Consider the following 15944-nt stretch of genomic DNA (forward strand, 5'->3'; position numbering starts at 1 on the left):
TGTTATAATAATAATGTCTTTTTATTGACTAAAACCAAGGAACAAGGACAGAAAAATTCTCTAATTCTTGTTTCCAGTTACAGTAAATAAACTTACATACAAAGTAGTTTGTGGATTTTTTTTTTTTCATTAGTAAACTGTTTAGGTGTATGAAAGATGTTCAGATGTTCAAATCAGAAAAATAATATAATACATGTGATCTGAAGAAATCCTTGACTGCTGCCATCTCCCTCTACCTTTTACAGACTCAGCAAGTGTGGGAATGCTCACCATTCACACAAAGCAAAACATAATTTCTGTTATTTATTCTACATGACTTTTCTTTAATTGAATTGGGGCAGGTTAGAAAGCAAAAACTTCACATGGCTGGAACATGAACTTTTCAAACATTTCCATTCTCATATCACAAATTAATCATTCTGCAAGTCAGAACCATGAAACACTTTGATAAATGAAAAAATAACCCATGACCAACAATCCCCCAAATCAAACCTAGAAACAAAAAACCAAACAAACCCCCTCAAAATCCCAAATAACATCAGATAATACATTAGATTTCTTAATATGTATATATAGTACATAGTGGCCACTTATAGCAAATGTCATCCCCATTAATTCAGTTGAAACATGTTGTAATGAAAACATAATCCAGATACACTGCCGAGTATCTGGATTCCTTTGCACACATTTCTCTCTTTGTAGTCTTCTGTGTGACTGGCTAAAAATTTCTCAACACAAATTTTCCTGTGGATCATCAGAGACAAAGGTATTAGTAATGATTAGGGGAATTGCAATCACATATTTTTTAACAATGTATATCTTATACATATGGGCATACTTATAAATAGTCTTACCATCTTTTTTCTTTTTTTTTTTACATAGATACAGTGTGATTCTCAAATTATTCTGTCTATCCAGTTTTGTGAACTGAATATTTATGTGATGTGATGTGATAATCAAAATATTTATACTCTCAGAAATCTTGACAAAATTTTATGTGGATCACTGTTTTTTTTCAATAAAAAATGCATAAGAAAGCAGAGATTATTTCAGAGTTCTGTAGCATAATTCTATTTTCCCTAAATCAAGTACCTTGCTCCACTAGTTTACAATTAATCCTTATGTAGTACTCAATATTTATCAAAAAAGGTGTTTATGGCACATAACTTCTTGATTTTAGGCAGTATTTCATTTGACTAGGCATCCTTTGTATGGCTGAGGCTAATTCATGACTTCTTTCAAAAGTGCTTTTATACACAGTAGACAAGATAGCAGTATTCTTTGAAGTGAAAATATATATCGAATTGTTAAGTTCAGGAATTGGTATGGAATGTCAAACAAAATAGAGAGTAAAAAAACCCAAATATTACTTTAGAAAAGAGTTCTTTAAACATCCATGTTTCTTATTAATTCTGTTTTAATTTACTAAATTTCCAGTAAACTGCAGCCAATCTCATTCTTAACTGTTTGTAAGAGACAGTAATTCTTTTCAAGTTAGGCAGACATATAATCAATGGAAGAGGAGAGAATCAATGGACACAGTTGACAAATTATATAATGATATGAATGCAGTTTCTGCATTGAGAAGCAAGAATTTGCCACACTTAATTTAGATTTCATTTTATTTGCAGTTTACTTCTGTACAACTATTGTTGCAGAAGAAAAGGAGAAAAAAGAGCAGTAAGAGCTACTTGTTACTAGTAATGGTTATGAATAAATACAGTGAAAATACTTATATGGTTGCCTAAATTCAGAAAAGAGGCATAATCTCCTCTGTGGAGAGGGGAGAGGACAGACCCATGTTTATGTTGTGGTAAGCACTCTATTAATGCTTATAGATTAGGAGGGTTACAGTGTACCTCTGTATCTTGGCACAGAAAAAGGTCTATTACTGAGAGACAGAGATCTGTATCTCTTGCCTCCACTGCCTCCACCCATGCAGTTGTCTCCTGCAGAGGAATCCTGAGGTTTTGTGGTCTATTTGCCTGAAATTGCTTTCTAGTAAGAGTGAACAATTTTCTTTCCTTACTATTAAAGTGAAGAAAATACATTGGGGGGTTATTGTGGGCAGACAAACTCTTTGGTGGCCTTAAATTGGTATATCTGTATATTTTAGGGAGATGAAGACCAGGCTAATTTCCACATTGTCATTGGTGACACTACTACCAGAACCCAAGTGAACACCCTCTTAAAGGATATGTTGATGAATCAGGATTGCATGGAGCAGCAAAGTTAGAATACAGATGCACATGGGACAGTGAGAAAGTGCAGAGTTCTAAAGTCAGAAATATTATAAAAGGGGGAGGAATTGTTCAGATGTTTCATAAACTTGAAGAATCATATTAGTAGCTTTATAGCTAGTAAGTGTTGAGGTTTGGCTGCAATGTTCCCAGACCTCCTGGCTCTGGGATATGTCTAGAGAAAGCATAATAGACTCTACACGGCATGAACTATCAACCTGAAAGACTATATTAGCTGTCAGATTTAGTATGATTCATTTAAATATCCTTATATCTGTTTAAATTTTAAAATACTAAGTATTATAGCAAGCAATGGGAAGGGAGGTGTAAGCATAAGATATTCAGGTGTGTCCAAAGTGACCCTTTCTGTACCTAGAGAAAAATAAATTTCTCTATTTGTAGAGGATATCTTTTAACCACAGTTTTTAGCTAAAGCTCCTGGTCTCAGGGAAGAAACATGCTGAGGAAAATGTGTGTATGTTTCTTCTACAAAGCCATGTGTCTATTTACATCAAATTTGTATTCATATATGGTGATTATACGATGCTATTTATTCTGAAAACGTGAAACAGAAAGAAATTGAGTTTTCCAAATTATACTAGTATGTATTAAAACACAAATTGATTTGAGCCTGGGAGTTTGACTGTAATTATTGTTCTTAGCTTGCTCCAATTAAAGAAGGTTGTGTACACAGAGGTGGGAAAGAAGACAGTATTTGCGAAAGAGGATAAGTATTACTTGAAACAAAATAATTTCATTCTAATCAAAAAATGAAAGTGGTGTGCTAGAAATAAGGGCTGGTATCATCTCAGCCAAACCTAAAATCTCACACACAATGTATTGAGTGCTAGTGACAGGCAGGATGTTAACTATTGCCCCTACTGTATAATTTCAGACCTATGTGAGATCCATAGCTGTTAGGATATAGAATGAAAAACAGCTCAGCCAATATTCTCTTTCATTAGTGTTTTAAGTAATTAAAAACTCTAAAGACATCTTAGTAGCTGCAGTAGTTCTTCAGTGTGGATTCAAATAGCACTATATGCATTGCTTTAATTTCCTATTTATATGTCTTTAATCAAAAGTTTTATGTATGTTCTAAATGGCAATGTATTTACCTGACTTGAATTTGTGACATCAGCACAAACTTCTTAATTAAACAACCAGACTCTGTGTATGATGGTAACCTAAGTGACTGTATATTAAACAAGGCAAATGACATTTACTTTCCTTATCTTCCGCTTTCCAGCATCTGGTTCTTGTGTTCAGCTGTCTATTGTTAGCAATTCTCCAGAGAATGATATAGTGAAAAACACTGCTGACATCAGCTGCAGGTTCTGATTTTTACCAAATACTTAAGGGTAAATCTTGTTTCCATTCAAGAAGAGTTCAACCGAATTCTTAGTAGTCTTTTGGTTCAAATAATACAAACACATCATGGGGAAATTCCGTATATCTATTCCGCATACATAGGAAGGAGCCCTGGAAATCAAAGCTGTATCCTCCTGTGCTTCCTTACCCTTCTTCTATATCTCCTGTGCCCTTTATAAGTTGTAGTCAAACCTGCAAAAGTGGTTGCATCCTTACTTCTGCACAAAGAACTGTATTTCAGAGCACAATTTTTTTTTTTTTTCCCTCTAATCTCCAAATCAACAGTTTAGTTATAGGTTTTTGATGAAAAGAGCCATTTTTTTTTACTAGTATTTATGGTTTGCCATGCACAGTCATTTGTCTGTTCCATAACATAAGATACAGATTTACGGGAAGTGACTCCAGTCATCACTTGTGTCCACAGGTCAGAAATTATGACATCATAACACCAAGCACTGTCACTTTAATCAATCCTTGGAAATGGTGTTAAATCCATCATTATTTTAAAGGCTTCACAATAACAGAGGATATCTTTCTCATGGATTTTTCTCTCACCAGAAACTCCTGAGTGAAATCTGTCTGTGTGCATGGCTTTTCCTGCTGTTTTAGAAGCATTCAAAATGTCCTTTGCTTCCAAAAGATGTGCACAGAGATAGGCAGGAATAAAAGTTATGGTCTGGAAGCAACATGAGTTTGTCATATGGATGGATTATCCCCTACCCTCTCCAGAACTAATTGCTCTGAGCTCAGCTCTATACTAATAAGCTTATAAGGAATACTCTAATAGGGGTGACCAATGGGTTTTTTGCCAAGTACTTTATCTCAGAGGCAACAGGAGGTGCTGGTTTGAGAGAGTAGTCATTCTGACCACTGAACTTTTTGATTATCTCAATGTCCCTGCCTCCCTGGCCCCAGAATTTAGAACTTTTAGATTATAACAGACATGTATTTGGTTTTGTGATTTGTTTCTCTTTTCTTTTATGAATCTGATGTCTTTTACCTTTCCTGGTTATCCATTGCCCGAAATTTGGACAAGGACTGTACTGAATATTCTGAGTGTTTAAGTGTTTCCAGGAATGGGTAATCCACAACAATGTCAAGAAGATATCAATAACAGGAATATTTTAGTATTTTGTCACTTCTGATCATAATTTCATGTACATATATATATATATATATATATACAGACACTTATAGACAGTTGTGCACTGATCAAGACTGCATGGTTTTTAGGAAGTCATACAGTATAATGGAATATTAGGATATTGAGACATAAGCCAATATGACCAGAGTCCTTTGTGGCCTTAAATATGTAAACAGACTTTTAGGATTTCAGCATCAAGTGAAAAAAAAAAACAAACAGACTATAGACCTTTTTTTAAGCTGCTGGATATGTAGTTTCCAGAAATATTCAAAATACATTCTCTCCTTAAAACATACTTGTTTCTTACATTAATGCATTTGAAACCTGAAAAGTTATTATGCTGAGTTTCATGCTTATTGATTCACAATGATCTCTACCAAAAAGATTAAGTTTAAAATGATGTATTTTTCCTAAGATCCTGATTTGCAAACTGGTAAAAAAAATATTTTATGGGCACTGTACACACCACAAAAGAAGAAACTCATTCATTCCTCAATACTAACTTAGGAATTCCATTGTTATGTGGTGGCACATTAAATATCTTAAATGTTTATCCAAAACCAAATTTTCAAATGAACTGTACTGGAAAGAAAGTAAGGCCATTGCTGAAATTATCACTAAGGTCCTTTGTTACTGCTTATTTATTGACAATATTGACCAAGCAAAAAAAAAAAAAAAAAAAAAAAGAAAAACACAGAATGAAGTTAATTTTAAATATTATCCTGTTTCTCTGTTCTGCTGACTGTGTTGAAATAGTAAATTGTAATACCAGCTGAAGAGTAGTCAGGGAAAGTATTCTGTAAAGATATCCATGTCATACCATCATCAGTGTGAGTGCAATTCCTCCACCCCATGTCTCCTCCATGACAGGCATATGCCCAACTCCTGGTAAAATCTGGGAACCAGATTCTCAAAGGTAGGTATATCAAAGAAAAAGGTTTTAATCAGGATAGGACATAATAAGAACCAAGCCTTGAATCTGTAATATGATAAGGTAACTTCTTCAGTGAAGCTATTTTTTCAAGAAGAGTGTCATAAAAACCAGTAGTTAGGAAAAAAATGTTTAGCATATTTTTTTTATTTTTCTTGTTTGTCACTCATCTTGTCTTTATTGAAATTTGTGTTACTTACTCATGTAGTCTTTTAAAATCTTGTTTCAAGAATTGGAAAGCCATAACTATAATGAGGGCAAAGACAAACCAGTGGTTGAAATAGTTATCAACATTCCTTAATGACTTCCATGGTGCAACAGAAACTGGTGAGTGTAACTGCATTTGGAGGGTGCCTGAGGTGGATAAACCACAGGCTGATCATACTCGTGTGATCAAACATGAAGATTGTGGCTTAGAGGGGAGACAGGACAAGGCTCCCTGGGGCTTCAGAGGAAAGCTCCATGAAAGAGAAATAGTGCCTAGAGAAATCAAAGCATAAGGCCCAAACCAAGCATAAAGCCCTGCTCACCAACAGGGTTGCTTCATGTTTAATTTAACAGATGAATCTGCAAGCTGGTCAGATGAAATGAGATTAAGAAGGAGACATTTGACAGTGCAGGGGTTGTTCAAGAGGGATTTAAAAAAAAAAGATTTTTAATGCAAATATTAATAAAAAAAAACAACTCAGCAGGAGGTGCATAAGGGAATAGGTATATTATTAGTTCAACAGCAAGGATTGTCAAAGCATTTGTATGTGGTTAAGGGAGATAAAATTCTGAACGCACTGATGCTAATTTTCTAATAACTTTGTAAAATAAATTGGTGGGGGGAGAACTGGAGAATTCAATGATGACTGTCTCCATTCTTTTCTGAAATCCGTTTTTGTCTAATAAAGTTCTCTTTCCTCTGGAGAAGGACACAGCACACATAATAAAACTGGTTGTTCTGCTAATTATCCTACAACTTCAACTGGAGTAAAATGTTGGCTATGATCTTGTTAATCATTTGAAAATAAGTTTTAAGATGGAATTTGAGAATTTGGTACTATTTAAAATAAGGGAACAGAAGTGCATTATTTCAAATGGTTTTCACTCTTGATGAGTACCCTCTTTTCTGTCTTGACCTCTTCAAATAGATAAACCTTGTGAATTTGTCCCTACCCAGCCGGTATTCCATTCAACATCAAAATGTTGTCGTTGGCTTGTTTTGTGACCTCAAATCACTGTTTCAGAAAATTTGTTGCAGTTTTCTCCTCAGAAGAAGAAATGTTTTGTCAGTGCCTGTCTTACCATAGGTGATGTTCATTTAATGTAAAATACTTTGATAAATTTCATTGAATTGTACTTATGGATGTGGAAATTATTATCCTAGAGTCATGATTTTAACATTTGATATATCCTTTTCTCTTTTATTCGCATCAAAGATATCAGTGTAAATGCTTTCTTTATCCTGAAGATAAACCAGTGATTTACATGGATACAAACACACACACACATACATTTTCATAATTTTTAGGACAATTCTTCTTTAAATTTATTTTATTGTCCACACCAATTGTTTATTTTTGACTAATATAGGTTTAAAACTAAAGGCAAATGTTTATTTCTTTTACTTGTTTTACACAGCACATACAGTCTTTTCCCCCTCTTTTTAAAAAAAAAAAAACATTATTTCTTTACAGGGTTTGTAATCTCACAATTTTAAATGCAAGCAATGTAATGGTAGAGAGAAAGGGAAAGCAAATACATTTAATATTTTATTTTTCATTTGTTAATGTGTTCTTATCAGTTAGCTACCTGTTATATATGAACATTTAATGCTCTGTTACCTCCTGGTATTTGACAGGATTCATTCATCAGAAATGCTTATTAAAAAGAAAAATATGTTTACTTCCACAATCCTTGTAAGACTGAACTATCAGAAGAGAACCATTTTTAAAGGTTATATCAGTACTTGCAAAATTTTATCAGTGTGATATATTTGTGTTTAATTCCACTTTAACTGCATAGAAGTTGTAAACCAGAACTTTTTTATAAGAACCAAATTTATTCTCAATATTTGGAAATTTAGTTAAATTCAGCTCTTAATCAGAAATATGCAGTAACAGCTAGAAGTTCAAAGGTCAAAAATGGCTACAGACGGTGACAACAAATACAAATTTTAAGTTGTGTAGATTAATTTTATGAATACCTGAATAGAAGTACAACAATATCCCATTTAGTCTTGGTCATTGTTATTCATTAGGAAAAGTTAAAGCAATTGATTATATCACAAATTTAAGCATTGAAGTACTGTTCCCCAAATACCTATATTTGGTTCTGTATCTTTCTCATTTTCATAGTGTACCCTGATATACCATGCAGCCCCATACTTCATGGCTATTGTCATTCTATTCCAGAGCTTTTTTTTGTGTGGGAACAACTCACACACAGACATGTTCTGAGGGAAAGTTTCATTACAGAAATGTTGGCAATTTCAATTTACAGATGGAAAAAATAAAGTAAAATTTATATAAAACAAAAATTTAGTCAAATTTTATTAATAATTATTTCCAGCATTACCAATTATTTCTATGGCAGGATATGGGCTAAAAATTCTTTCTGAATTTTTAGCCCATATCCTGAATCAACCATTCTAAAAAGTTCTTTTTGATTCTGGCAAGAGTTTTACAACTAAAATAAGGGAGGATTGGTGTCATTTCTCCTTAGTTTCCTCCTATAGAAATGGAGAATACATAACAAAATTTTATTTTCAGTTAAAAGATTCTATTAATGTGATCACACTGGTTGTCATTTCCTTGCTTTGAAAATTTGAAAAAAATTGCTATAGTGGCTTTCATCTTAAATGGGCATACTTGTGTCTTAAATGTGAAGAAAGACAGAGAGGAATTTATGACATCTGAAATGTTCATGGAGGTTGTTATGCTTTCTTATTAATTGTACTACATTCTGTGTAAAAACAGAAAAGAGGGATTTAAGCAGGGTTTCTTGACTCTAGGTTTATGTAAGAGTGAGTAGAAATTTTCCCAGTGTTTGTGCTGCTACAGCAATACATACAGCAATGATGAGACCATGGTTATGTATTTCTGAAACTGAAAAGAGTACACCAACTCGTCTTTTGATTGATACCCAGCATAGTGTTAAATTGGTCAATTACATGGACTAGACTAACATTTTTTTTTCAGTTTCCAGAAGACTGAAATGTGTGATGATTCCTGCAATACACAATATTTGATGTATCGGGCACATATAGGAAGAAAACACTTGCTGTTCTTGGCAGTTGCTTGTTGACAGCTTGGCTATTTGTTGTCAAGATGACTATTCATAACCTTCTCCCTGAGAGACAAGACATTGCACAATACCATCCTCTGATGCTGTCAAATCTACCTTTTTAGGTAGTCATATACTCTTTTGCTCTGATGGCTCTTGCACTCCATCGCTGGGCTGGCAGATACCAGAACACCACAATACAGTCAGAGTACTTGCTCTCTCCAGAATCATTCCCATAATGTAATCAAGGGAAGAAATAAACAACATAATGGAAAGTATATAATGAAATAATTTTTCATCAGGCTCCCACCTCTTCATGCACAATAAATGATTGCCTGATAATAGATAATGATAGGTCTGCAGATTGCCCCTGGTCAAATCTTTTTTTCTCAGGCTTAATGCTACAAAGTTTAGGAATACTAGACAAGGAAGTTTTAATAAGATAGATCTATTCTACGAATAACAATTACCTATGGTGCCAAGTTCCTGAGCCAGACAGATCTTCAAGACAGACCTTCTTAGGCTTTTTCACATATGGAGCTTGACAAGAACAAGAGACTTTTAAGCTCAGAAAAAACATTTTTATTAAATTGAAAATTATGTTTTAACTGGCAGCTGGAATTTACTATTGCAGACAGAAGAGGACTCCATTCTCCATGCCCACCATGTCTTTAAAACAGGTGGTTTTACTTCAAGCCTTGTTTTTTTATTAATTTGTCAACATGCTTAATTCCAATGAATTCCACAGGGGAGGTCCCCCCATTCCTGTTGTCTGGTCCCACCCCCTTGGTGCTCTGAGCACACTCCCCAGGGAAGGGTAGCTGTGGCTAATCCAAGAGCAAGCATTAGGATGAACTATAAAGTAAACTCCATGCCATTGCTGCTAGGTTGGGTATTGGGTGACCATAACTTTTTCCACACCTGAGAGAAGCATGGAGGAAGAGAGGGAAAATGGAAAAGAATTAGAGAAATATTGCTGGTTTTGCCTATGTCGAATTGTCTTGAATTGACTTTAGCTTTAAAAGTAGCTTAGTAATTTTTTAGATGCCTGCATTTTTGCTATGGGTGAACTTTTCAGTGTTGCTAAATTGTCAAAAATTACATTGAAAACATCCCTTTATCCATTAAGTATCTATAATGGTACATATTTTGGCATTTCCTATTTTATTCTTTTTAAACTGAAAATCATTGCAGTCTGGATGTTCTGTTCCCAAAGAGGAGAAGGAAGACAGGACAAGGAAATTGAAAAAACAAGGGAAAGGAGAAAGGGGAAATTTGCAGTGAAAGCTTTGAGGATTTCCCCATTTCTTATATTTCTGGGTTTATTTTGGTTCAGGATTTCTTGTTTGTTTTATTTAACTTTTTCCACTCCAAACAAGTTTATCTGATTTAGCAGTTGAACTTGAAAACCACACACAGAATCCTTGAGAACAGAACAGACAAGACCCTAAACAGAAACACAGGCTTCAGCCTCTGGGTAGGATCATTGTCACCTTTCTGGCATGTGGTTTTTTTTTGGCTTGTCATGAAAACCTCTAGGATCAATATAATCCTGTCTCTCTGAGAGTTCTTTACCTAGTACTTAACTGTATTGACTATATTTACCATCAAAAACTTTTTCCTGATAATAACTGTAAATCAACTTCATGAGAATATGAACCCAACTTCTCACCCTGAACATGACAAGAACTTCAGATTGTTTTTATAACAGCCTTTTATGTAGCTGAAGAAACAGAAGCTGTCAGATCTCATGACAGCTGCTCTATCTGTACCAAACAATGCCAACTCACTCTTGTTATTCATGTCTTTGAAGCCTCTGATCATTGCAGTTGTTTTCAAAAATAATTCTTTATTTTATATGAAATATGATGTTCAAATCTGACAGCAAAATTCTAGCTTAGGCCCATTCTTGCAATGTAATATTCGAGATATTTCCTACTTTAACTGTTTATACTTGGGTTATATATTATGTGATTAGATCGCTAATCACTATTAGTGATCATTGTCACTATTTTTGAAACTTCAATTGAAAATGTGTTTAGGTTGTCAGAAATACTGCTGTCCTTTCTAGAAAAACAGAGTCCCGTTGTGTTTGGAAAACGTAATATTTGCCTTTCATCATTTTCTTCCCTGGCCCTCCAACCTTCCTTTTAAAATAGCAAAATTTATTGAAGACTTTGTTTTTTATTATTTTTTTGACAAAAATAAATTTTACTTCCAGTAATTTTTCAATAAGATTTATGTTGAAAACCTCCAGAAAATAAATTATTTTTAAACAAGTAAATCTATGGCTCCCTTTTGGTGTTTTCAATTAATTTACATTAATTTTATGAATGTGTCTAAGAAATGGACTTCTTGTGGCACTTTTAAAATTTTTTTCCCTTCTGTTTGTCTGTTTCAATTTTAGCTTCATTTTGGTGGTTCATCTGCCTAGGATATGGCTGCTTGAAACTAGATCAAATATTTATTTTAAAATGTGTTAACTGAAGAATGTAGTGGAAGTGGAGATGATTTATTAATATACTAATCAAAGAAGTTTTCTCTTTCATATTTTTTAAATATTGGTCAGACTGTTTTTCTTATTTCTTTGGTATTTACTGTCTTTATTTTTTTTCCTTTCAGTTTTAATACATCATTATTTCCTTGTATTTGCTCAAACACAAGGAAAAATTTGAGATCTGAGAAAGACAAAAGGAGACCCTACTAATTTCTCATCTTTTATTCAATCTGAAAATATTGGTTTTACTTTAGGAACAAAGATCCTAATGAAAATATTTTATTACACCTTCTTCAAAAATTGTGATTTATAAGATGGCTTTGGGATACAGTGCATACTAGATGGAACATATTAAGAATATTATGAAGTCTTCCCCCAGTTGAATTACATCTTTAAATGGTAGAAGCATATTATTTTTAATGATTCTGTGGGTGTTTTTGTTGGATTTGTTTGTTTGTTTGTTTGTTTTTATTTACCATAGTGCTAAGTTTAAACATATCAAAAATTATTCTATTTCTAGCCACATTTAGTTGCTGTTCTGATTGCAAATGTTTTACAGGGGCAACAAATGGAATGTAGCTATAACAAAGTAGAGGTTACACTTGAAACTCTGAAAGGATAATGCACGTACATATTCTCTCATCCTTACAGGTCACTCTTAAACTGTCTGTAGAGGGAAAATAGCAAATGCTATAAAGAAATCCTTATGGAAAAATTGCATACATTTATTTAGGTCACAAGTGAAAAAGAAAGTTCTGTCTCTTGCTTCAAATGCAAGATTAAGATAAAAATTCAGTACACAAAGAAAATAGTATTAGGTAATTAGTAAAAACTACTGTGGAAGAGAACATTATGCTTCAGGATGGAGCAACTAAGGTTACTTCTGGTTTGGGCACTGCAGTGTTGCAAAAAGCCAGCTTTTTTGGGTCACCCCTGTGGGCCATAAGCTTCTTCCCCAGCTGCTCAGAGCAGAGACTGAGTATGGCCAAAGCCTCAGCAACAAGTTCAGAGGACATGAATGAATGAGGATAAGACTAACAAAGAAAGTGCTTTACTGCTTTCTGGTTTCCAACTTCTCTGCTGATTTTCTTATTAAGAGAGAGCCTACTCTGAACTGGTAGGTGTACCAAAGGCAGAGAAGAAAGTAATGTGAAACAATATTTTCAGCCATTAATATATTTACAGTCTATATTTTCAAGAAAATACTATCCAATTCCATTAAATAATAAGAAAAAAGAACCCTCAAAACTGTTCAGTACAAAGGGGCATTTCAGTGAAATATTTTATAAATAACCAAATCTGGTGAGGCTGGCAATTCAGTGATACCTCTTTTATTGTTTTTAAGTTAAATAATTGTTAAGTTAATAACTATTTATTAAGTTTAATTAAGTTCTTTTGGTTTTGTTTCTCTAAGACAGACTGCTGTAGCAGACAACCTTACTTGCAGATATCTGAATATTTTTAAATGTAGATTACAGGAATGAAATGGCTGCATTTAAAAATATGTTGTAACCTGACCTTCCAAAGACAAAACCAAACCAAACACCTCCCCCCATAGAAAAAAAAAAAAACAACAAACTAAAACACTACCTTTTTACTTTTTTTCTTTTCACTTTATACATCTTGTTAAGACACACAAAAAACATCATGAAACAAATTCCTTGGTTAACTGGTGATAGAAGAGAGATATTTCTTCAGTTTTCATCCAATTTAAATGCTACTTATGAAATGCAGAACCTAGTTAATTTGTTTTTATGGAAGTTGTTAAACAGGAGCATATTCATTTTGAGCAGTGACATTTATTTTTTTTTATTTTGTATTTTCCCCTCTTATCATGAGAAAGAAAAGTTGCAGGTGGTGTGAAAAAATGTTTTTATTCTTGTTTGTTTCTTCGTTTTAAAATTCTGGGATAAGCAGGTGTTTGCTTGTAATGTTTATGATTGGTTCTGACATATATTGCATGGTACTTTATCCATTATCTGTCCATCAAGATTAGCAGCATTTATTAGCAAGGTGTCTGCTTGAAATAGGGAGAGGAGAGCTTTCATGTAAAAAATGTAATTGAGTGTCTTAAAGGAGGGAAAATCTCATCTCTTGAAATCTCTTCAATATACTACTGCAAAATATAAATGTCCATGTTTTCCAAAATGGCTCATGATTTTGATCATGTCTATTTATCCTTGTCTAGGACTATTTCATAAGGAGTGGAGTTAAAGGTATTTGGCATTTTGCACAACTGATGTCCATTCAGTGGGTAACAGTTATGTCATTTAGAAATTCAGACATATAAAATCAATACTAGTTTTGTAAAATAAAAATAATTTTTCCTTGAGGGATATTTGGTTAGAGCCTTCTGTGCAATTTTTTCTGTGATTAATAAACATCATCCTCATCAGCATTTTAATACTTCCTGAACTGCTTGTCCATTTTTTAAGATAATTATATCTTTGGATATTTTGTTAGGAAATGAGTGGATTTGGTAAACTTTTCTCATGGAAGGTCAGTGTTTTAACTTTCATTACTCAGGTTCTGCAAGGGGCTTCAAGTTAGTAGCAGCTAAGAGGCTGGACCTATGGCCCCTCCCTTGAAAAAGAAAAGGAGATTCCCAGATATGATATAGAGTCAGATGCTTGTTTTCTCAACACCTTCTTATTTTATAAAAAAACTTATCAGGTTGTTTTTCTTCCCTTAAAAATAAATTAATTTCAGAAATTTAACTATTAATGTGATATTGTAATCCACTTTTTCTTTGAATTATTAGTAGGCAAAAGCAGGTTTTACTCTTGCTATATCCTATGAAAATCCCTCCCATTAATAATCTGACTGAGATAGGCATCTCACTAGGCAACAGGCATTTGGAAAGAACATAGCCATTTTTATAATTTTAGAATTTATTTTCCATTCTTGACCAATTTTTTGAATGGGACTCTGGTACTGTTTACCTTACATATGTCTGACTGAATATTTCATATGTAAACTCTAAAGTAATGTTTATCTCCCTATGTGTTTTAGAAACAATGTATTTTATGCATTCATCTGCATTTGAGACATGAACCCTCTGAGTTTGCAGAAGGAAGGAAAGATTTGAGGTGGACATACAGTAAATTGTCTGGATTTAACTTGACTCCCATCACATTCACAAGGCAATTGTTCTGCATATATCCCCCATCTCCGAAAGGTGGCTGCCAACACTCCAACTATAAAAAAACCTATTTTTTAAATATTATATCTATGATTCCCTAGAAGTTTATTTTCTAATAAATTTTCTTAATTAATTTTATTTAAATTTTAGTACTACATTTGTTATTCTACCCCAGTAACCCATATTCCTGTGCATATCCATATTAAAGAGGAGATAGATAAGAATGCTTGCTATGAACTAGTCCCCATGGGTTGGAATGAAAGTGCTCTTACTTCACACATGATGGTTTTCTAATTACCATCCCTTTGAAGAGGAGAATACTAAACCTGAGATTTAAGCCTTTCTCAGAATAATGTTGTTCAATGAAATTGTTGGGGTGTTTTTTCTTTCTTAAAAAAAAAAAAATCCTCCTTTGACTTGTTGTAGCTCCCTCTTGGTGCTTTATGTCACATGTACCTATGATAATTTGAACTAACTCAGAATGGATTTACTGTGGTTTTTTACCACTGAGCACAGAATTGGGATCATTTTTTCATGGTATAAACTGTTATAAAATCAATGAAAACACATGGAGTTCATCAGTTCAATGCAAATCCTCTTTGGAACACAGGACAATATTTGGGGTGATTTTCACCTGTTTAGAGAATCTGTGATGCTGACATCTCTCAGGAGTCTTTCTATAGTATTTTGCAATGAAGTGTAAAAATTATCAACATGTAATTTGAGTTAAAAGAAGCAAAACATCTCATATCCATCTGCTCTACAGCCATTTGGTTTTTCTTCCTGGACTTAAATCTATGGTAATAAGGTCTAATAGTTTTTGTTAGTTTGGAACAAGTAAGATGCAATCTTACCTTACTCTGGTGAGTTTGCATCTGTTGCAATATAACATGTAAGCATTCCTTTTGTGAAACAGGGATGGTGGTGATGGTCTTGATGTAAGCTTAATTTATTTGACTGTTAAAGTGGTTTGAAGTCATTCATCTATATTCAGTGGAACTGAAAATGGAAGCAGCTCTAATGTTTGACATTTACTTCTCCTCTATGACAGATTTCTACTAAAAAAATCAGTCTATTACTGTCAGTCTGGGTAGATTTACAGCTATGGAGTTTGCAGTATTGTGCACCTTTTTGTATGTTTTATACTACTCCATATGAAATAATACTTGCAAACACATTGTTTTTAGAAGCATCTCTATGCAATTAGTTCATCCTTTATTGAAGACCTTTTTGCTTACAACAAACCTTTCTATTTTACTGATAAACAGATCTACCAATTGGATTATTTGCATTTGTCTCATTTCTGCTACTTCAGGACAGAATTTATTTCATGGAAAACTTGTTGATAT

General features: G+C 33.5%; 1 protein-coding gene across 1 annotated transcript in view; it reads right to left on the reverse strand.

The window, feature by feature from the left end:
• CDH9 (cadherin 9) overlaps nt 1-15944 on the reverse strand; it is a 95525-nt gene that overhangs the window by 47789 nt on the left and 31792 nt on the right. The window lies entirely within an intron of this gene.

Source organism: Lonchura striata, chromosome 2, assembly GCF_050655825.1.
Source record: "Lonchura striata isolate lonStrDom1 chromosome 2, ASM5065582v1, whole genome shotgun sequence".
In the NCBI taxonomy this organism is placed as follows: Eukaryota; Metazoa; Chordata; class Aves; order Passeriformes; family Estrildidae; genus Lonchura; species Lonchura striata.